Source organism: Teleopsis dalmanni, chromosome 2 (genome assembly GCF_002237135.1).
Source record: "Teleopsis dalmanni isolate 2A chromosome 2, ASM223713v2, whole genome shotgun sequence".
Lineage (NCBI taxonomy): Eukaryota > Metazoa > Arthropoda > Insecta > Diptera > Diopsidae > Teleopsis > Teleopsis dalmanni.
The window spans coordinates 217,114,247-217,140,539 of record NC_051847.1 but is presented as its reverse complement, the minus strand read 5'-3'; the positions used below and the strand labels follow the sequence as shown (position 1 = coordinate 217,140,539).

Genomic DNA, 26,293 nt, shown 5'->3' with positions numbered 1-26,293 from the left:
CTTACCTTGACAGGTATATTTAAAATTAAGTGAAATTCAGATGATATGGATGGGTGTATATGTTAGGCTAGATTTATTTTTGCTGGTGGTAAGCCTCCCATAGACCAATAGCCAAATACATGTTACTAAAATTGAGAATATCGAATACACTACCACCACATGGATCATTATTATCTTGACTTGAGGATTTAAAATTGAGCAATATGATTATCTCTATTAGACTATGTTAAGTAAAGTTAATCTGGCTAGCTGTAGGGCACGCGTAGACCAATTGGTTCAAATACTATATAGTTATTATTAGAATCAACAAATCGATTGAATACAATTTAATTTGACAGATGAATTTAAAATTGAATGGTACCTACACAGTGTGGTTATTTCTATATTATATTGGATTAGGTTAATTTGACTGCTCGAAACCCATATATGAACTGATTGCTTCCTTGCAATACCAAATAGAGCTTAAATTTAATGGTGGTAGGCATTTTAGGCCGGTCTATGCAGTGATGTGAGCTGAATTCCTGAGATATAGCCACCAATAATTTGACATTACACTTTGTTGTCAGTTTATTCTATTAATTCTAAAGTTTGAATATTTGAGATCTCATTACACAATCTCTCTAGTAAAACAATACATTTTTTATATCATATATGTATATTATATCATATAAGGATACAAAGCAATTATTGCAATACTCTACTGATATTTAATATTAATATTAATGATACAAGTTTACACTAAGGATACAGTCACTGTTGCCAACAACATCATTTAAAATTACTACTCATATTTGAAACCGACATATCCATTTTTGAGGTGAGTTACTACAATTACTACAACTACTTATAAATAATTTGTAGAATATATGATTGCTGCTGTATAAAATCCTTTCAGTTTGCAGTGCACGCACAGCCTATCCATAATAATAAAATACTATATATTATTTTTAAATAAACAATTTTTCACACATAAGTTTTAATAATCCTAGTTCATATTAAAGATATATTCAGTATTACCAACCATATCAATGATATTCAAAACTTTTATATAAACCTTGAATATGGATCAGTTTATATAAAGCATATAAACACTTAGAGTAGTTTTCTATATTAACAAAAATTATTAGATAATATAATAACTCACCTTATTTCATTAGGTAGTGTCTTAATTCCAAATTTAAAAACAGGACACAGATATCATCATCGATCACATGCATATGTGATAAATTTAACTATATCTCTGAAAGTACATAGTAAAAAAATGTTTATTTAATAATTGAAATTAAAATAACATTACATGATATTTTTTATGTTTTTAGTTTATATAATTATTTTTTAATAAATAATAAATTCCTGTGAAAATCACAATTTCAAATATTCATGCATATTTCAAAATATCAAAAAATAAAAATAAAAATAATATTTTGTTTTTATAATTTTTGACTTTGAATTATGGCAAGCAAATTAAGCGGAAGAGTGAGAACAGTTTAATTTATTCCAGTCAACGCAGCAAAGGCCATCAATAACTGTCAAATTAGAGGGTGAATTTTTTTATAGACAAAATACACCAAACACACACAACAAATCAACCACATCAAACACAGCAAAAAACAAAAAAAAAACAAAAAATAAAAAATGAAAAAAAAACCCACAGCATCCACCACTGAATGAAGTTAAAATGATACAAGCAAAATTAGAACGAGAGCTGAAGAACAAAAAAAAAAAATACAAAAAAAAAAGAAACAGGGGAAGTACTAACAAATTCAACATACTCAAATTTGACAGCTACGTGACAGCAGTTATGGCGTTAATGACAACAACAACAACAATAGCAGCGAAGAAAAACTAACTACAACTCATAGACACCACATCAATAAAATCTTATGAAAAATGTATTTCGATCATCAGAAACATAGGCGTATGTATTTCATTAACCCTAAACTGGATTGAACTAATTCAACCATCGAATATTTTTAACAACATCATCAGTTTTTGTTTCTTTTTTGGTGTTGGTTTGACATGAACGCGTTTGAGTAGCGTAATATGCGAATAACAGGCCAAAAACACATGTGATTCATGGGCCATGAACGCCACTACTTAAACCACAATTGACATCTGACAATGGTGGCAAATGCAATTCGAACTCGAACTAGAACTTCCCCAAGTGAAACCCACTTCTCACATTCTCTAAACCAAAACTGCACAAATAATTGACAACAATTTTTAACTGTCAAACGCACACTTGCGTTTCGAATGTGGACTAAAAAATAGAATTGTTAAATTTAAAAAAAAAAATCTTTCAGTTTTTTGTCTATTAAGCACAGTTTCAAATCGAGAACCCATAAATTAAAGCATTAAACAATTATTAACAGAGACAGAGATACAGTGGAAGAGGAAGGAAAAGTGTGAGAAAATGTTAATTTCTTAAAATTTATAAATTATTTTGACAATTGAAAACAAATGTTGCCGAAATGACATGATAATTACTATCACATGATGATGATTATAAATATTATTTTTTTTTAATACATACATAAACTAATGTACCGAAAAGTAATCATTCATGCTTTCATTTGACAGTTCAACACAAAATTTAATATATTTTGACATTTACTAACAATTCTACGCAAATGATGTACGTAATTTTATGGTTTGCAGTGTGGATGGTTGGATGGGTGGATGGGTGAATGGAGTTGCTGTTAGATTGCAGTTGTAGGCGTGCTGTGTTGTTCTATTATTTCAGTTTGAGATATAAAGTTGAAGCTCTTAAATTTCAATTTCAACACGGAAAATGGTTTTTAGAATTACAAATTGTTAAATTATTTGTGTTATTTATTTATTTACGTGTTGTTCTCTTCTATATACATATATATATTTGGCATAGGAAATTTAATAAAATTTTCACAATTTTATTTTTGATAAAATTTATTACCTACCAGTAGCAGCAGCAACAACAACAATAGGCACTCAAATTGTTTTAATAGTAAAAATATTTTTGTGTACTGAATTTTGCATTTTCCATTTTCCATTTTGCATTTTCCATTTTGCACAGATAAAATTTTTGTCAAATTTAATAAATTGTTTGAAAGACAAAAGCATTAAAACGTTTGAAATGTCAAAGTGAACATATGAGACATATGAGCTGATGTTGGGAATCTCATAAAATTTTATATAATGGAACATAAATTTTAATTAAAAAAGATGTTTTACTTTTATAGGTAGTTTTTTAATAGTTTTTTGTGGCTTCAGTTATTAGAAAATATTTTTCAAATCATTTTTAAAAATAGTAAAATTCCTTTTAATGACAAGAGAACATAATTTATTTAGTGACAATGGATAATGCGTTGACAGCTGGAGTTTTTCTGTTTTTTTATGGGTTAAAATAATGACTACTAAAATAATTCATATATAGAATACATATTTCATAAAATTTATGATTCAATACTTAATTTTTTGTAAAGAGATTTTGCGAAAAGTAGTGAACTACAACAACAAAAATTCTTTTTTATATTAATTTTAATTAATTGCATTTTTAGCTGACCATACAACCAAATACCCATCATCAGTGGTCTTGGAAATTATTCTTGTATTTAATTTTTCAATAATAATTTTTTGAGACTGCAACTACCAAGGATTGAACTCGTGCACTGCCAAATTTGAAGCTCAGAGTCAACGCTCTTTAACCAACTGACCCAAAGATATATTAAGAATATATCGTTTTTGATTACGTTTTAATTTTTTTAGTTAATAATATAATTATTATTATTTCATATTATAATAATTAATTATATTATATTGTATTATTATTATTATTATTATTTATATTTTATTATTATTATAATAATAATTATTATATTATTATTACATCGTTTTTGATTACGTTTTAATTTATTTAGTTAATAATGTAATTATTGTTATTTTATATTATAATAATTAATTATATTATATTGTATTATTATTATTATAATTATTGTTAATTATTATTAATAACAATTTAATATTTTAAATAAATCTTTAAATTTATTTTATTTTCCCATTAAATTTTTTTTACACAGCACTGACTTCTTGAGAACCTTATAAATGAGCCATAACTTTTGATGCTTTGAATATTTAAAGCTTCACGTATTTTGAGTAAACCTTTCCTTGACACCATATATCTTTGTAGTTACTGAAAAACGAAGATTTTGTGTTTCTTAAGTTAAGAAAACATCTTCGAACCTCACAGAATGTTTCCAAAAAACAGTCCTATGTGTGGTTTTTATTTTAATTTGAATTTTTGAAAGAAGAAATATAATACACGCAATTAATGCAATGCCTGTTAAATCACCATATGCATACATACTTTCACAAATAACACCTATGAAAAAAATTAGGCTCCGAAAACTCGCACTACAAGTGCCACTCCATGCTATTTTAACAAGTTCAACTACATCATCTAGATTATTATTAGAATTAAACAAGTAACCCAGAAGATGCTCAACATTATATGTTACTAACATCGATTTAATATACTATAATGTTTTAATTTTTTAATTATATATATTTCAATAGGCATATTATAATATGATTGACAATCCCTTTTATTTCATATACTTTAAGCAAAATAAAACAGAAATTCCCCTTAGAATGTATTTCTAATCTTGATCTATCCAAATCATTAAGTATCATTAAATACACATATTAATATTTCTAAAACAATATATGCGTTTATCTGGTATCTAGCATTATTTTTACTGATGTTATTAACAACCACAATTTATTAAACCACAACAGTGACTTACAATTTAACCCACATATGGTTCTATTAAGGAATATTAGTGGGGTGATAAACAAACCCAACGCTCTAAGCAGTAACCATAAATCATAACTGCTGTCATATAAATTAATTTTTCTATATATACTATATACTTTAGATTTGTATTTAAATTAAAATTGATAAAATGAAATTAAATTAAAATTGCTTAGATAAACGCAATAACTCAATGTCAATTTACGACTCTAAAACAACAATAAGCCGACGAATACACAAGCAGCTACAACTCACGAAAGACAGGGATGACTTTGAACACATGCCTTCATATAAACCAAATATACCAGAATATACGCACAAATATCTCGGTAAACATCTACTTCAGCACCAGATTAGCTTCTTCTTCTACTTGTTTCTTATTTATAATTTAAATAATATTAATTTAGAATAAGAAAAAACAAGCTTTTGTATTGGTTGTTGTTATTTTCAAAAGTCAAATGACGAGTCAAGATTCTGTGTTTCCCCAATTTTCCCACCTTGGCGGGGCTACTGTCTAACGCACGCAATTATTTAATGTGTCCGGCAAATGGAAAATCCATTAAATGCCATGGAAAATTCTATAGTTTGCTTAGCCGAAATTTATAAACACAATGTACACCATACATAATACATCATCATGTATGTACGTATATACATAATAAGCCTTAGTAAATATATGTAAAAAAAAGTGGAAACACAAAGCAGTCTATGGTACATGTTTTCTAGCAGAGTTGACGTATTTAATATTTTGGCAAAAGTTTGCGGTGCTAAGGAGAATGTTTCGGGAATATTGTTTGGGAATGATTTATATGTGGTCAGGGTTAAACCAAAAAATTTTGCCAATGGCAAATGCTTTTTTAATGAATTTTGTAATTAATAGTGAGTTTCTACAGACCATAATACACACACAATACACACTCATATGAAATATGCCAACATTTCGGGATTTCGGGAAGGAAACATGCTCAAGGATATGCGAATATGTAAGTTTGAATTTGCGAGGAAGTATAGTTTATAATATAATTTGGTTAAAAAAAGTTATGTGACAAGGAATTTGTATGCAAATTTAATTTGTTTCTTGTAAGATGTATCTAATTTTAATTTCTGTCCAAGAGTAAGATGCCACCTATTGTGACATGTACTATGTTTTTGTGGATAACAACAAGAAATCCTATAGAATATTTACTTATCCTACGCATTGTTCAGTGGTTTTACCGTTTGGATTTAAGACTCAAGTTTATTATTAATGTCAGATAATAAATTGTTTGCAAATTTTTTTTTTATTTTTGTATCTGTTAGATTTTATTTTTAGTAGTCTAAGCCATTTTCTTTAAGCTGTTTTTGCATGCAACATATTGCGTTGTACGATGACTTCGAATTATTCAGACAACAACAAAATGTAATGAAAGACCGGCGTTAACTTTAATCATGGCGGGTCAGAAAATTACGGTAATAAAATAGATGAAAAAATGCTACTAGTCTAAGAATTTATTGATTGCTTCAAATTATATTAATGATCCTTGTCGTCTTAAGTAACCTTTAGTCGAAGATTTAATGGCTTAATAATTAGACTAATTCGTATCCAATTTTTGACAACTTAAATGTTAAATTGTGGATTTACTTATTTATATATTTATTAACAAAGTTGTATTATAATTAGAAATTGCATCTTACTTAAATTAAAGAAACTATAGCTACTTGGCCTCAAGCTTACTGATATGTAAAAGATGGAAGAGAATTATAGTTAGGAGCTAGAATGGCAGTATGATTTGGGCTTAAGTGACGGTGCTTATATTGAACAACTACTTATTAATTAATAGATTTTAAGATGAATTGAGTCTGTAAAATTGATGTAAACTGCGATTAGAGATATGTCAGCTGTATGCCCCTTTGAACTTTTTTGGACATGGTCCATTCAATAATGGACCATGTCCAAAAAAGCTGTATGCCATATCTTCAATAATCTTGCTATTTTACATAAAGACTTTCAACTATTGTGCAATTTATAGAATGGTTGTTTTATTATATAATAAGATGAACTTCTCAAGTTGATTTTCTTTATAATAACGATATCTTTACTAATAACTCTGCTAATTATTAATAGGAAGTTCATAATATAGTTGCCACCCATTTCGTGGGTAAATTGTACAATATGGCAGTGGTTTCCAACCGTTTGTGCGCAGAAAAAAATATCAGAGTGATTCTTGTTCAAAAAACATTGAACACTACTGCTATAGGGGATAGACACAGCTTTGAAACGCAGTGATGGTTCCGTATGTTTTTCTCAGATATTCTCTTTAGTAACGGTTTCTTTTGCTGAGACATTATACTTTATATATAATAAATCACTTCATGTCGAAATCCATTAAAAAACGAAACTATCTATATTTTACCTTTAAGTCTATTTTCTATATCTGATGCCTTCTTTTCTTTATCAGTTGCTGTCGTGATGGCTCTCCTGGAAGTTAACTTGTTTATTTTATTTAGGGTTCTGAGACATTCAAATGTTAATTAATATTAAAATTTGAAACTTCTTAGTGCTCTTATTATTGCTTGGTTATTTAATACTAACGACATTGCGATATTCGTTAAATTGCTGCTATATATGATATAATAAACTGATAAACAGATTCTCAACTGATAAGTGTGCATTTCTTTATAGAATTTTACACATTGTTAAGTATATTGCAAAAGGTTTAGTATAAAATGTGATACCATCTCCATAGAGGAGAGTGTATTGTATAATCGGGGTAAATCAAAGTTAGCCGCCTAGTACTTTATTTACTAACTCGCACACGACCTTAGTATATATCTACTTGTTAAGGATTATCAAGGCAGTTCTTCAGCTTCTTACTTCGGTATTGATATTTCTAAATTTCTATATAAAAGCACCTATTTAATTTACGAAATAATTTGCAAATTGTTTACATCTTTTTTATCGCTTCATCTGGAAATTTTTTTCCTAAACTACCAATGGAATATCAGCACTCTTTACTAGGCAATGTGATACATTTTTCCCCAGCTGCTTTTAATTAAAGCTACTAATGCAATTATAATACGAAAAAATGTCTCTACGGAACACTTTTTTTGAAGCTTAAATTGAGTTTCATTTCATTTCATTAACAAATTTTGCAGTACAGTACAGAAGCATAGCTGACAGACATTGCATTACAACCTATGAGCCCATGAGCTGGTTTCGGTTACATTTTCTGGATGATACTTTCAAGGTTTCACATTATTAGCTTGTCTAACTCGTTTCTGTTTTAAAATACTTTCTGTTTTCTGTCGAAAATAGAATTTGTTTGGTATTGTTTATTTTTTTTTTTATTCAAATTTGAACATTTTCCTTTAACACAAATGCAGCATTAGTAGCTGAATTAGCAGGAGCATTGGCAGCACTGCACCATTGTTCCAACTGCTATTTAAATTTTAAAATGACGAACAACAATAACGACGAGAACGAAATAAACAAGTATTGTGTTTGAGCATAAAAGGATACAATTTCAGTGTTTATGCTAAACGTCAGATAAGCACTTACGAGGATTGTTAGACAAAACAAATGCTCACTAAATGCACAACAGCAACAATGGTGAAAACAACAACAACAACAACAAAAACAACACAAACAAAAAACAAATGGCAGAGAGTTAAATAAAAAATAGGGAAAGTGGCACTATTCAAGTGAAATGAACGCTTAGCCAAAGGATATTTGCATCCTGCACAAGTACGGAGCAGTTGTAGTAGCAGTGAGCATAATTTTATAAAAAATGTCCTTGAGACATGAGCGAGCAAAGTGTTGGAAGTGTGCAAACATTAACGAGTAACATGAATAAATAAATAAATAAAAATATACACGAAAAGATTGCAATGAAAATTCTAATAAAAATCTGCTATTTTAGATAAAAGCAAGAAGATTTGTTTCTTCTCTCTTGAAATATATATTTGACAGCTAAAGGAATAGTAAACGAAAGGAAAGGAACTCTTGGAATCATTTGAGTGTCAGTGGGTGAAGGTTGTTGTTCGAAGATTGGTTGTTGTTCATGCTTTTGTTAAGGATTGTTATGTTATATGTTCCATTAAAGATTTGAAGTAGTATTTCATATAAGCAATCTCTGTTATACATTCCACAATTATTTATTTAATTATTATTACACTCCAAAATCCCTATAGGATAACAAGATAAACATCATTATCGCTGATTGAGTTTGAAACTGCACAGATTGTTACTGAAAAAGGATGGATAGTGCACTGCGATCTAAAAGTTCTATTGTGTCCTAATACAGAAGGCATTGGGGCACAATGACGTATTACAGATATATTAAAAGAAATTTAGAAAAATTTAAAATTGTTGGTGGAATAACTCACGACGACCTGAGAATCAAACATACAAAAGGATAACAAACTAACACAAAGGGGCTTAGATGTGAAAAGTGTAAGGCATACAATACATAGAAATAAGAAAGTACAGATAAGAACGTAGTTAGTCAAGATCAAGAAGTCCTAGCAACTTAACGGTTATCGGATATACTTATCTATATTTTACTATAGATATGTAAGCACATACACACAAAAAGCATTAGTTTTGAAATTTAAGCAAAGAAAAACGTACTTAAATAAATAATAATAATAAATGAAATAAAAATAAAAGTAAATAAAATAGTAGTAAAATCAGGAAATTGACAATTGTGATATGATACTCTATATAACATGGCATTTGAAAACAAGAGATTTCAGAAAAATCGTACTGTTGTAAAATATAATGCCCTGGTATGAAGAGCAGAAAGCCTTTCTTGATAGAGATGTGTTCAGAAGATAATTGAGTTGCTGAAGCTGCCCATACAAATTAGTCAGTTAGAAGGAAGTTAAAAACCTTGTTTTATTGTTAAACTTTGTATTCAACCGTACATCGTATTATCAAAGAACACAATGTTGCAGTATGGAAAGCAAAAAGCATATCCAGAGAGCATTTTCGCCCAAATTAATTGTAAGACTATATTTACACGTATTTAAATTCATTATTAATGATTATCATGATTATTTATCATTATTAATTTATGATTTTAAAAATATGAACTTTTTTATTATTACTGAAATTATTGAAATTCAATTTTCTTTAAGTAAATCACATAAATTATTGGTTGCGGGTCTAGGCGCCGATACCCGCTTCCACTTATGTTGTCTTCGTTTCAGTAAACGTAGGTTGTTTATAACCACGACTACTAATGTTATATCCATTTTATTAAACCTCAAAAGCTGAATAATATGAAGATAGGCACTGAAGTTTTTAAAGTGGAGAATGGGCTTTATAAACTGTGCCGCCATCTGTGCGGTAATTAAGAGTGGAATTGTTTAAACAAAATTTGGTTTTGCTTCTACAAAAGAAACATTTCAGACTTTCTATGTTTGGATGGAGCATATGTGTTGGAATGCAATAAAGCATTTTTAATTGGTTTAAAATTATGAATGAGAGATAAGTCCACCATTTTCCCTTCAAATGAAGTTAATGTCAAATAGGTAAAGACAGTTGAAACCATCTCTGGAATTGTATACATTTTATATATGTGGAGAAAAAATTAATCCAAAGATTTTACGACGACTTACTAATCAAAACTTTATGTGGCGAGTTAGTGCAACTTTATATAAAATTTGTCGACAAACCATACTTTGAAGAATTAAAGCCACAGTAAAGTCACTAAAAGGTTATGTCTACTGACCTAATAATATTGCTAAGTACTGATTAAAATATTATTTAATGAAAATATGTCAATTGAAAAAATCAGTAAAAGCATCAAACTATTTGATTAAAGTACTCATCCATAGTTATTTATTTTCAATAAATGATTGTCTAAGCATTCCACTCTCTTATTGGAACATTCAACCTCATTTCATCTCATTTCATGGATTTTCATAAATTTAGGAAATTCTTTACTAAATGTTAAAAAATGTTAAAATTCCAAATAAAATTTTGTAAATAACTGGAATCCAAATAATTATTTCCACATATTTGATATATCACTGAGATTTTTCACATATTTTACAAGATGAAAAATTCATTTAAATCATTTTTACTTTAATTTCACAAATTTCACAAATTTGTTAGCATTAAAATTGCAAACACATTTACATATTTACACATTTACATATTTGCTGATAAAAAACTTCTCAGAACATTACCCAGCAGAGGATGTCAAGATGCAACTACTTGCAAACTGCTTGGGTTTCACTGAAAGGATGTGTACGAGTATCGATATGTGCTCGCAAAACCCAGACTTATCAAAAAATAAACTTAATAAAATTGAACTCTTGACCTATATTTCAAATAAAATGAAAATATGAAATGTAAAATAAAATAAATTTGTTAAGAAGGTAAAAGATGTTGAAGCAGTAACTTAACCAAGGGAAAGCGAAGTGAGTGAAACTTGATGCAATAGCTGGAAAAAGGTTAAACTAACACAAAAAAAAGTTAAATAAATAAGAAGACGAAACTAGTAGTATAGATCTGTTGAAGAATTTGTCTTAACTCAATTTTATGTGTAAAGCTACGTCACTACTACAACCACTACTACTACTACTACTACTACTATTACATTTTCTTAATATCCTTAAGCAAAATAGTGAAACTTAATAATACCTATAAGCCAATGTTTAATCGGAGTTTTACTAAAATCAACTAGACAAGAACTTTTCAATAGGATATAGCGAACTAGTTTCATTATTGTTTATTCTTTTTTTTTAATTTTTTTAGTGTTGTATAGTACAATAGACGAGATATATACTCAGAAACAGTGGTGGCCTGAACTGAATATCTTAAATATTTACTTAAGCTTAAAATTATTTGTACTCGATTCCTATTTTTATGGACACATACGATTCTTAGGTATGTGTATTTATAATTTGCTTGACTCTTAAATAAATTATACGAGCATACACACTTGCTCGTGTATGGGCAACAGGAAATGGAGACTTGTCGAAGGATGCGTTTGGCTTTTGTATGTGTGTTGTTGGTGTATTCATGTTGGCAATCATCAATCAAAATCAAAAGCAAAAGCACTTTTGACATTAATTTATTCAAAATGATGAACACACATTCATACACTCACACAAACAGACTCAAACACTTACATGTACACAAAGTTTTCATTTGGAAAACTTTTGCTTTTATGGAAAATGGCCGGTTTGGCAGTGTTACACGCATTGTGCGAATGTGTGACTGTGTGACTGTGTAAGTGTATGTGAGCGTGTGTTTTTGTCAGTACTTTTCAAGGATTTATGCCACTTTTGCATGCACACAATGTAGTTAGTAAACGAATTGAAGTACTGAGCCCCCATCCGCCCATTCCAAGGATCAACTTTATAATACTTTTTAACAATATAGGAGTCCTCTTTGATTGGTTGACTGGTTGTTTGACAGTGTACGCAGTGTATGGTATATATTGTGCTATATGGAGATATGTGCATATGGGAACGGATAGATAAACTGTTGTTCAGTTTAAAGTTTACGAAAATATTTGTTGACTTATGTGCCATTTCAGCCGTTAAAATTCAAAAATCGAATTGAAATTTATCGTGCGTAAACTTTACGTACGAAGTTCTTAGCCCCACAAAGGATCATGGCCAGATTGTAAAGGATATGTGCTCATTTACCCATGCATTAGCTGCTATGGAATAAGTGTGATGTGACTTAATTTTTTGAATTACATTAATATAAGATAAGTCCTTTTATAAATGGAATGCTGCCACTTAAGGAGTAATTTATGCAGCAATTTATTTAAAACCTTTTTAATACTATTGAATGGTAGTAAACATAAATAAAAATAAAAGCAAATATCTCAATATGTATACAATTATCAAAAGAGTTTAGGGTTTAGTTTTTGTAAACTAAAAATCTATATAATTAATTAGTATTTTGTGTTAATATTGTACCTAAGGACCTAAGGTGTAATACATCCAATTTTGATTATTATTGAAACAAATAAAAACAAATGCTTTGAAGCAATTACCTTTTATTAAAACATTAATCTACTTATTTTTCTTTTAAATCATGTCAACTGTATTTAGTCAAATATTTAATATTATTCATAAGAATTAGATTGAATTGAACTTAATTGTAATTCAAATTTAATAAAGCCTTAACCCAATTGAATTTATTTAACTGCTAGAAGTTCATTTGCCATGTGTTCAGTAGCTTTAGGAAAAATATTTGCATATCCTTTTATACTATATATACATATATTTTTTTTTTGTTGAATGGCTTAAATACATATATCTATAGCACTTTTCATTTAGATAAAAATTTAATTTATACAATTTTCTAATGATTCAATTTTGCTTGAGAGTGGATTTAATATGCAAGAAATCTGATTGAAATTTTTATCTACTGGTAAGGATACAATTTTGTGGAAATATAGACAGAAAAGTTGCTTGAGGTTAACATAATTAGAGATAAGGAAAATGTATATTATAATTTATATATTTTCTAAATAAAACCATAAAATACAAAAAGTAAATAAATAAATACAACAAAGACACATTGAAATAAATAAAATAATCTCTTGGAAAAATTAAAAAAAAATGTTTGGCTTCATTTAAGAAAAAATTTATTTCTAGAGATTTGATAAAAAAAAAGATATTATATTGCAGCTATTAAAACAGAATGTTTTCTATTAAAAAATGTTAAATATTTATTTAAATTTTTCAATTTATTTAATTTTTACAAATATTTCAAATATATACCCGTATTATATTATGATTTCAATTATTAATATAAATTGATTGACCAATCAAACAAATATTAATGTGAAATATTTGTTGCGTTTAATTTTTATTAATAACAATACTTTAAATTAATTGACTAATTAAATTTATATTTTTTTATACAAATCAATTGAATAAGTATTATCCTATATGATTACTAGTTATATATACTATGCTATCCAAATCAGTTGCATAAATTGATTCTATATGATTACTAGTTATATATACTATGCTATGGAAATCAATTGAATAAATATTATATATACTACATATACTATACATGAAAATCAATGGTGTTAAACTTAACTATGTACACCTTTGGAGAAGCTCAACTTCGTTATAATCATATAAAGCCTCCTGATGCTGTTGTACTTTGCATTCCACAATATTGACAGTAATGACCAGCTTTTACATCCCTTTTACCTCTGGACAAAAGTAACTTCTACTGGATTACATATTCAAATATTTTATTAAATAAAATTCCAAGAAATATTGTAATAGCTTCTATACATTAACCCTGTATGTGAAATGCAATTTTAAACTGTTGTTTTAAGCACTGTTTGCCAAAATCTATCTAGAAATTTTTGTGAAAAACTGAAATTAATAAATACCTTACATATTTTAAGTAATTTGAATGCCATTCCATTCAGTACTATTTACATTCTTTAAATATATATATATAAACAAATGTAATTTAAAATTTCAAAACTAGAAAAGCTCTTTATATGTGATTGCAAAGAAGTTTGCGTCCTTGATATCCTGCATACAATACAATTGTTTTTATTTTATTTTACTCTCTTTGAATTAAAATCTAAAATTGAAACAGAAATTCTTTTAATTACTAGAAAATAAAATGTACAGAAAGGAATATAGAAAAAAAAGGATGAAGAATTCTTGTGATTCTGACACTGAAACTTGATCGTTTTTGTGTTAATGCAAGAACGCGTTTTTACAAAAACCTTTTCTCTAAGCAGTTTTTGTGTAATCCTTTTCGTGATAGAATAATCGAGCACAGCGACAAAGATACTTTCACAGTTGGCGGCATTTACTAGAACGAAATATGCAGAATTACTGCAAAACTTGGCATGAATAAGTTTAAGGTTGCATTACAACCACTAACACTTTTTTTTTGACTCGACTTTATTTAATTTCTGATTTTTTTTTAGTTTTCACAAAAATTTAGAAGTGCTTGCGACAATGGTTTTTGCTCTACTTTAATTTTCTATTGCTTCCAAAGTGAACAAAGTTTTAAGTTTAATAACAGAACAAATGTAAACATAAATGTAAGTATTCAAATAAACAGGTGTATATATTTCTTTTGTGGTTTAATATTTTGCGGTGCTTTAAATAAACTTCTGTAAAGTTTTTCTTCTGTGTCTCAAAGTAAACACTTTTTTACTAAAGCAAACAAATAACACATTAATATATATCTTATAGGTGAATATAACAACTGTATGAATATAGTAATACTATAAGAAGTTGACAAGGTAATGGTGCTAATTCTAATTTTGAATTAGAATAAATTTGAATGATCTATAATTTAATTATAACGGATAATTTACTATATCCCAGTAGCCATTTAAATTACTTTAGTGCCTACTTATAACTTCTTTATAAACTTCTAAAGCGCATAAGACAACATCGTTATTGCTGCCTTTTTTCTCATGTGCAACTCAACTCAACTTAGATGTGTGCACAAGAAAATCAAATATGGAAACAAAATAACAATAGCAGCAAAATAATAATTGACAAATAAAAATGCCATTGAATTTGAACATTTCTATAGCAAATCATTATGTTAACATTTTTAAAATTAAAACTTGAAGTGAATTCTAAACTCCTGAGAGATAATGTTAAAATAAAACATTTTTAAATGATTATAAAGAATATATAGTATATTCTTTTACATAAATACAACTTATGAAACATAGCAAACAAGCTAAAGGTAAATAAATACTAAAAATGTATTTTTTTGTTATTTGATTTTAATATGTATTTTGTTAAAGCAGTTTTTATATGTAGATTTTATAATTTGTTAAAAAATATTTTAGTCTAGTTAATTTACAAACATCAGACCCCTTGTGGTGAACTATTCTTTTTGAAGTGAAGTATTATTTTATTTTTATAGTTACAATGATTTTTAATAACATCTTACAGAGCATTTACATATAAATAAATTTATTTTTATATATTTATATTTTATATTTTTTATTTATTATTTATATTTTTTATATATATATTTATTAATATATTATTTATTATTATATATAAAATTTCAAAATATTAGATATTGTTACATACAATTTATTTTTTATTATTAAAATTTTTATACATACTAACAATATTTGATGTCATTATATTTATGTATTTATTAATATAAATATTAAATATTAGATATTTGTATATATAATTTATTTTTATTCTTAAAATTTTTATAGCTATTAATAATATTTGATGTCATTATATTTATGTATGTATTTTTAATTTTTAATATCAACTAGATGAAATATATTTAGATGAATGTAGATTTTAGTAAAATTATCAGTTAAAAACTTTATTATTTTAATAATTATTGTTATTATTAACAAAATATTATTTTACGCAAAATATTATTTAACGCAAAAATTTGTTTCAAAAAAATAATTATTATTGTCTGCATAAAAAATATATTCAATAAAAAAAAAAAACTTCACAAAAACAAATATTGAGTGCTTATGGAAATGAGTGACATTTAGCACAGATCAATGCGTTTAATGATTAGTAATTAAAATTCGAACGCAGTCAGAATAACAAAAATAAAAACAATAACAAAAACATTGAAAGAAACAACAAATAAAAGAATAAAAAAAAATAAACTAAAATAGAAGTAGTTAAGCACATAAATTTACCGATAATCGCACTCATTGCCAATCAACTGCTATAAAATTGAATTCGTTTTCAGTTTTCCTGTCAACGAGGCTGAATGCGCTCAATTTATTTAATTGTAAAAATTCACACAAAAATTTAAAAGTTGCTAAACTTTAAATAAAATATTAAATTTAAATTTTAATAATTTAAAATTTCTAATTATACAATTAAAAATATATGTATATAAATTTTAGTTTTCTGAATACATATTGATAAATATATGAAGGAAAAAAACAAATGATAAAATTTACTTGATTCAAATGATTTAGGAGTGTACTCACATTTTGTAAAGTTTTTGCAAATTATAAGTATTTTAAATTTAATTTGATTTTAATAAATCATTTTATCACACAAGAAAAAAAAAAATTTAAAAATAAACCGTTCAAGAAACTATTGTAGTGAATTTTCTAACAATAAAAATAAAAAATAATTAACAAGTAAAATACAAAAATCCTCAAAAGCCACTTAATATGAAATACTGCCAAACTTCAACTGTTGTTTGCTTGCCTAAATACTGAAAACACACATACAGCAAATACAACCACTGCCAGTCTAAAAGCAAGAACAAAAACAAAACAAAAAAATGAAAACAAAAACAAAGAACTTTGCTTAATAAAGTACATGGCACATCTTTTGCAAAGTGCTGAGAACTCAAAACTCAAAAACTTTTTGAAGCAACTACGTAAAGTCAGAAACCATAAGTTTTTACTTATAACAGTGTTTATTGTTGCTGTTATTTGCATTTATTGCATTGTTGTTGTAGCTGCTCTGCCAGTATTAAGCTTTTATGTGAAAATAAATTAATGAAAGCAATTTCTTCATTGCAAAAGTAAACTTATTTCACTTAACAACGGAATATTTGTTAAGTTTTGAGTGAAATATTAGCAGCAGAGTACCAACGACGACTGGCTATAAAAACAAAAAGACAAAAAGAATTATAGAATAGCTCAACGACAATAGTAAAAATAACAACAATGCAATGTTAGACTGTAAGATAAAATGCAACAACAAAAAATGTTAAGCATTAAAATATTAAATAAAGGAAATCATAATCCGCGGCAAAGTCAAAGTCATCAGCACAACTCGCATTTATTCGCCGCAACAAATCATGACAGTGCATAGAGCATAGAGCAGCAGCAATAACAATAAAACAAACAAACAAAATTACAAGATTATTTGAATTTTTGTTTTTACAACAGTGCGCTGCTTGCTGTTAACATTGGAAAGGGGTTTGACGGGCGGAATGCGTAATAACAACTTCTGCTAGTTTAAAGTAGAATTTACTACTGTCATAGCTCGATGCAGTTCATTTCTATGATTGTAGAATGAACAAGTGCACAAATGAATGACTGAATGTAGTAATAAATGCACTCATGTGTAAACAGTCTGTGTTGTGGCGCTGAGCTTATACTTATCATTAGAATTTTAGTTGCAGTTGTTTTTGTTTTTGTGTTTGTTTTTGCTTCAAGTGTGGTGAATATATAATTAAGTCTGCGGAAATGCAATTTCAAATGAGATTAAAAGGTAAGTACGGTATTTGTATATGATTTAATTGTAAACTTTGAAAACTGCTTAGAATATTACAACTTATGGAAATTTTATTTATATACTTATTAAGCAATATGAAATAATATTATATATTTTGAGAAATAACACTTCGTAAGCAAATATGATTACATTTGAACACACTGACAAGTGATTTAAAATGTTTAACTCCAGTGTTGCCAACAGTGGATTAGTGTAATTGCTGGATTCACAGATAATGAATATATAATAATTTAAAGTGACTTGCTTTTGCAACTGAGTTTAAATAAAGTAATTAACGTTAATAAATAATTTACGCATATTTACGGTACTATAAATATTTCTGTTACTTTAAAATTTTTATAAAAATCACTGGACGGTTTTTTTGTCTTTGGTACGTCAGATACTGCACTTTTGTCCAAGTAATCCAATTAGTGGTAAATTTGGATTCAGATATACTCTCTACTAAATGAGTGACAAATATAAATCAGTTTGTCGTAATGGGAACTTCCCTAATAACAGCAATCCTCCTCTTTTATCCTCTTTATCACAATTTTAGTGTAATTTGGACCCAGAGTAATACTATGAATCTATTAAAGGGTGATAATAATGTTTTAATCGCAGTGTAAAATCCCACAACGTAATAATAATGATAAAGTGTAAATTCATCCTGCCCCACTGATATGGAATATATTTTTTTTTAATATATATATTTAGAATATCTGTCCGGCTTGTAAAGCCAATATGAAATATAAGAATAAGAAAGAATATACTTTTGAGATGTATACGAAGCTAGTAAATTTAACCTGTGCTGTTGATAAAGTACAGTATATTCTGTAGATCTATATTTGAGTTGTTTACAAAGCTAGTAAAACTATTAATGCTGCTGATAAACGATATTATTTTTCTGACGCCAATATTTGAGTAAACTCCATATCCCAAATATTTTTGATTTTGACTAGTAAATCTAACTTACCCTGTTGATATGTGAATCTATTCTTTTTGGGATGTCTACAAAGGCTAAAAAATCCAATTTGCCACATCTATAAGAAACATTGTATTCTTAAATTCTGTGTTTGGGATGACGGTAAGGCTCGTTAATCTAACCAGCGCTTTTGATTATGTCTTTAAGCATTATTTTTTGATAATGTCTATAAGCATCCAATCCACCCCTTACTCTCATTTTCTCTTCCATCATCATCAAACACTACCCAACCACTACTCCACCCATGCAGTCGTTTTGTAGATCCTTTCGTCTTATCTGCTTACAAGTTCCAGAGGGTTGCAACAACAATATTATGCCTTTAAGAGACTATAAGTATGATGAATGCGAGGGTATTAAGACCCAGCTTCTCAGTTGATAAAAGAGATTTGGGGTTTACGTATGAAATATCTAGACTAAAATTCCTTCCCATTCTATCCTCACAACTGTTCGCAATTTTTATTATATATAATTTTCATTTGTGATCTCGTTTTAGAAATTTTAAAAGTTTTTAAAGCCTTTATTCTAACATTTTCTACTAGTTAAGGTGTAGTTGAAATGCATTAAGAAATTTCTCAAAGTTTTTAAACAAACTCGTATACGTTTAATAATGAGAAAAGTGCGACTTAGGTAATCCCTAAACTTTTATTGAAATGTGAATTTAAGCCCGAACCATCTGCATTTACGAGTACATACCATGCAGAGACATGGACATAAAAATTAAACTAAAATTAACGTGCATAAATGCAAAACTAAAATGTTCTCAATTATCTGCGGTCGAAAGGCAAAGGAATCGGATTCGGAATCGGAAGTTGGGTGAAGAACAGCAGCAACATTCAAACATTGTGAATGGCAGGAAAATTCGCTATAAAATTGGCTTAAAACTAATTAAAAACCACAAGCGATCGATGAGATGCAGTTCAATTCAATGTGATTTGGTTGAATACAAAACACAACACATGAGAAGTATAATATCTGTACCACGGGCGAATAAACACACAGAGATATAAGGCAGTTCGCGGAGTCAGTGGAGTTAGTCAGCGCAGCTGCAACAGCAACGGCAGCAGCAGATACGAATTTTGCATTTATGCATTCGAATTTGCATATCCGTGGATACGAGGTTCAAATGCACCCATTCGTTTGCTAAAAAGCGCAACACATCAAATGCTGAATAGCAAAATTGCCAATTATTAATGCTAATTTCAATTTAATAATAAACGTTCCGCACAGCTCGAAGGATATCTGTACGTACTCATATGCACTATAATGCACCGCAGCGTGTCGCATCCAATACACTCGTACCGCACTCCGACTAAGCGAACAAGGAAAAATAAATTTTGCATTTATAAGCAAAAAAGTAGCAAAAAAAACAAAAAAAAATTTCGGAAAATAGGAAAATGTGAAAATATTTTGCTTATGTGCACAATATGTAGTAGTGTAGTAGTACTAGCAGTAGGGAGGAGAGAGGTTGTTTTGTTATGGAAAAATTTTGTCGGTTATGTCGGGCTGCCTTGTACGTTTTCAGTGCAGTCTTAAAATTTTACTGGAATTTCTTCCTAGCAATTTTTAAATATTTTTGTATGTTAATTTTGTTGTACGCTTTTCTCAGTCTTGCAGTTTTTGTTGTTGTTGTTTTTGTTCTTTTTTTTGGCATATTACAGTTTGGGGCATGCAACATGAAATGCCGCATACCATCTCTGCACTTGTAGACGCACTTACGTCGGTCGCATTGGTTCATGCTTGCAATGCTTGCAATGATTGCAATGCAACCAAAGCAATTTTCTATTTTCATAAACTGCACTCAACGTTCATTGTAAACTCAAGTGAGTTTATTTTCGTTGCAATGCTGAAATCGCAGTAAATGCATCTGTGCAATCTTCTCTAGTGACTCGTTCAGCGTTCAGCGTTCGGTGTATGTGCAGAGTATCTTCTCTGATATTTGAACGTATCGGGAGCTTCAAATGTTATTGCTTAGGCGTGCGACAATCTTGATGCGACAATCTTAGCATCACTAAGACTTCACAGAAGATATATGTATCTTTCTATAATATGTAAATAAGGTACATACTCACTCCATGATATACATTTCTTTAAATAAATTCTCTGTACTCTATTTAAATTTAATTTTAAATATGATTTCGTTTTGTTTGTACTTAGCTTTATTTTTGTTGATTTATTTATTTTTCTTTTATTACTCTGAATTTATTTATAATTTTTTTTGACTTTTTAACTTCAACGTTTGAAGACTTTATGTAAAGAGGGCGTTGTAGTAGGCAGCCAATTTCTTAGTTTAATTTTAAATTCTAATTGCATTTCGTTTATTTGTTTATTTAAAAAAAAAATAAATAAAAATTACTTTAAAGACAAGTGATGTTGATATGAGCAACTGTGTGATCCAACGAGGGGAAATGTCAACTACGCAAAACTGTGTAAAGTAAACTACACAATAAAAAAGAATTTTAAATATCTGCAATCTTCACGTATCTGTGGAAATGTAAATATTTTTTATGCCTAAACAGCAATTTTATAATAATTAGATTTTTAAATTATAAAAATAATTTAATTAAAACGCAATGCTCTGAGCTATGTCGTACATAATTCAGAGATTGACTTAATTGGTTGAGGGTGGACAGCGCGTTTGGTGATGACGACTACTCAAACAATGATGAACCTTCAATGTCGTTCTTTTAATTTACAAGTCAATAAAATAGTTTCATAATTAAATATTTTTACTAAGTACAGTTCAAGGTAGTTCATGTAACAAAATCGTTGCTAAGCTACAATAATAAGGAAACTTTTAGGTATGAATTTTCAGGCAGGACACTTTGTGTTTAATACTTAATTGATGAAAACATTTTTATAAACTGATAATATATTCTAAAATTATTCTTCAGTTCTTCATTATCACTCCCACACTTTTATTTTCTGGTGCTGTTAGCTGACACTATGACTTTAGCTTATTTTAATATTTACATATCTGTGTTGTGTTGAGCACTGAGCACTTGAGTGAGAGGAATAAAAAACTTAACTTCGTAATTTCTTAGCAAATCACCGATCGAGTCTGTACGATGTCTAATAAACCATAAAATTCTTTCAAAATTTGACTTCTGTCATCAAGATGAGCAAGTTAGATATATTCATACCATATTCATATATTCATATTCATACTGCTCTAACATTTAGATGAAGTATTTATGCTTCACTTTCAATAATCACTACTTGATTGATGTCTTATCTTTTTTTTTTTTAATGTGTTTTCTTTAATTTTCCATTCAGGACTACAATTATCCTGAAATATTTTACTAGTTTTTTAATATACTACTAATAATAAGCTTTGATTCAGTGAAAGAGCAGTTCTTCTTTTATATTTGAGCTCTTTTTTTTACTTCTTCCAAAACTTTATATCTAGATCTAACCTAATTCTTCCTTTTAACTTTCGTAAATATCTTTTTAAATATTTTTTTTAATTTTTTTTTATTTAAAATATTTTATGAAATGTTTTCTAGAGAGAACATGCAAATTGGATAAATATGGTGAAGACTGGCATCGGTAATAGTATAGATGATGAAAGAGATGAGAAGATGAATAATGATAAGTTTTGAGAGAAAGCAGTATGTGTTCTGCTAATAGCATTGTTAGCTATGCTAATTATGGTTAGAAGTGTTCGATGACTATATTCTTTATATTTATAGCGTGATATCCAGCACCCTTGACCTTTTTTAAGGATTTTGGGTGTGGTCTTATATTATTAGCATGTCCTTTAATTATTTATTTTACTATTGTATGTTTTTATATTTTTTGACAGTGAATTTTCTATTCTCTTTTTACTTATAATGTATTTTTTTAAAACTCTCTATATATATGTAAATCTATATAATATTTATATATATATTATATGAATAATATATTCTATTATGTTGATGCTATTTGAGCCAGTGCACTTGAGTGCTATTTGAGCCTGTTTCTTAACTCGAGATATTTTCAAAACCCCTTTTTACGCCTTGACTGGATTATATGTAATATTTCACTCATTATTTTTTCTTTCATATTTTAGTGGAACATAAATAACTGCTTATAAAAATTAGGACTGCGAATAGTTATTTTTGTTAGTTTGTAGCTATTATCTTGTCGGAATCATATATTGGTTTATATATAACAAATTTCGGTTTACTTATGCAACTATAACTGCGTATGTCACCAGATAGATACCATAAGATAACAGTTGATTTGCTAAAATACTGCTTAAAACATCTAACATACAAACAACATACTGGATCGGTAGATTGAACTTTAAAAGTTATTGAAAGTCATCGATACAGTTAATTATATACAATCGTGATGGAAACTTATATTGTGTTAAACTGACTTCAGATTATTCGTACTTTAAGTCAATATACTAGGAAATCAGTTTAAAACTTTATTAAAAGTCCAAAAAATTTATCGATTAGAAGTTATCGATTCAGAAAGTTGTATTTCGTCGAACTGGGTTTAGATTAATGATAATCATAATATAAAATAGAATTTAATTAAATCTAAAATTTTAAATTTACCTCATAAATATTCGTATCTCCCTTTGTGCTTATGTCAAGCTATATATTTTGTAAATTTAATGTAAAATATATCGTATCTTTTGTAATTAAGCCATTTTGCAAATTTTAAATGAATAATATTCATTTTAAAATGTGAAAGTTGAGTCTGCACCACCATACCCCCGTCCCTCCAACAAAAAGTAAAATATTCTGCAATCTACGTGCTTTACTTTTAGATTGCTTACATCTTTTCAAGCTTAAATATTTGCAAAAATCCTTTCGTACCTGTGGCAAATTTGAATTTCACACAACTTTTGCTGCACATGAATTAAAACAATTTTTCTCATACTTTAAACCGCAAATTAAAACTCAACTCGACTACACAAGCTTTTCGCCAAAGCCTTTAAAAAATCCTTGCTACTAAGACGTAATGCCATGCCTGTCTCTGAATCTGACTCTGACTCCGACTCTGACTCTGACTCGGGCCATGCCTGCATTGCATTATTTATATGTAATTTTCTCTGGTTAAAATGAAATAAAATTTTAAAATAAATATAAATTAACTTCAGCAAAGTGAAGTACGAGAGAGTACAGCGGTACTTGTGCACAACGCACATGAGGACTGGCAAATAACTATTAAAAAAGAAGTGCGGAGAAGGGGTGTGGACCGGACCTCTTTGCACCTATTCCAGTTCACACATTTAAATCAGAAATTTTTAATAATCTTTTCTGTGCACCGCACAAACTAATTTAGCCACAAAGTCCAACAAACTTTTTGGCTTTACTCGTTCGTATGTGTGCCACTTTTCATTTCGAGCCGTAAAAGCACAGAAGTAGACCCATTTTTTGTCCTATATTTGTTTTTTAAAATTTTTTTAATAAATTTCTTTAAAATATTTATTTATTCAGGGATTTACAAAAACAAAAACAAACACAAAAACAAAAAAATTTCAACTTATTTTACTTGTGTGAGGCAATTGTTGCTGTTTCATGCCTTCACTGGCCGCTTGGGGACCAGATATTATTTGCAGCTCAGCAATTCCCTTTGCTTCGAACTCGTACACTGTGACAAATGTATCTACACATTTGCATGAAAATTGTTAATGTGAACTTATAAACACATTTGTTGTATTTGTGGTACTACGAGTATGAGAATCTGCTTTTTCCATGTAAAATATTATTTATGATTTGCGTGCAAGTATGAGCAATGAAAGTGTATGGGACAATTTGTTAACGACAATTATTTTATAATTTTTAATATTTATGCAGTTTTGAATTAAATTTTATTTTTTATTTTCACAAATTTTATTTGACGAGTATATAGCTTCAAAAATATTCAAATGAAAATGAGTAAGAGAAGATACTAGAAATACTTACAGTCTAAACAATGTTGATCAACAGCAAAACACCATTGAAAAATTCTGTAGATTTCATTAGAGGTTAAAATTTCCCTCTCTGGGAAATTTCTTGAGTTTCATTAAATCTCAAAATAGTCTTACATTCTCTAAGCTTTGTAGGGTAACATATATCTTGTTATATCTTAATTTTATATTACTTAATCGTATAAAAGCTATATGTGGTGCAAATAATATTAAAGGTACTAATCAATTTCCAAACCCTCCAATTATAATTGGTATAACTATAAAAAAAATTGAACACTAGGAAAATCACCTTAACTTAATCTAACAGAAGTTGATCAAAAGTAATGTTAAAAATTAAAAATAACTTTATTTATTATAAATAAAATATCTTAATTTCAACCATGAGGAACTTGTAAGTTCTATTTAATAACCTTCGTAGACAGTATTTAATCTATGCTTATTTCTAATCTTATGATACTTATTAATATAGGAAGACTTATGAAAATTAAGCGGACATAAAAACATAAAAAATAATACTAAATAAAAATTTATACATACATAGTTTCTCAAAACCCAACTATATAATATTCAGGTATATATCACAAACCGTCAAAAACAAATTGTCCAATATTATTTCAACACTTCAGTATGGTCTTAAAGCCATAGTGAACCTTTAGCGAACATTGTGGGTCTGTATTGGTACATAGATGATTAAAAGCCTGCGAAATCTTCTTCAATTTATGATTAAGAAATATCTGGAGATCATCAAAACTCTGATTTTTTAGATAAAACTACTCGTAGAGACTATTGTGTGAAACGTTTTCCCTCTGTCATGATTGGTTAACTGGTGTTTTATGTACCGGTTCGGAATCTTGTTAAAACTACTATTCTCTTGTAATTGAAGTGTTTGATTGTCCACAAACTCAAAACGTCTATTTTGAAAACTGTTTCGTTTTATAAAAGCGCATTAATTGTAACGTTAAAGTCCAAACATATAAAGGGTAAGCGAGTATCATATGTTACTTTGGCATAGATCATCACAAAGTGAAATGTTTTACTTCCATCTGATGAACATCTGATGCCCGACAGTTCAATTGGGAAATGTGTATTTAATATGTTACAAGACGATACTCTAATTTGTACCAGACCCAAAACCTTCATTGGTCCATTGAGTGGATTTCATTTAATTGCTCCATTTAGTAAACTTAATGATATTAACATATTTGTATATGATTTGGACAATTTGAATATTTTTTCAACAGAGAAGAAAATATTTGGTAATTGGAAAGTTAGAAGGTATAATGTTCATATTGCGTCGAACTGATTTTAGAATAATGGTATTCAATATACTTAGATTGCAGCACAAAACTTTTTAAGACGTTCAGAAAATGTTATCGATTGAAATTGGTGCCTTTTCTGTACCTAAATGCATTTGAAGAACCAGTGG

General features: G+C 28.2%; 1 protein-coding gene across 1 annotated transcript in view; it reads right to left on the bottom strand.

Moving 5' to 3' along the window:
* The window catches only part of LOC119676742 (hemicentin-1), a 437,106-nt gene that overhangs the window by 281,049 nt on the left and 129,764 nt on the right, over window positions 1–26,293 (bottom strand). The window lies entirely within an intron of this gene.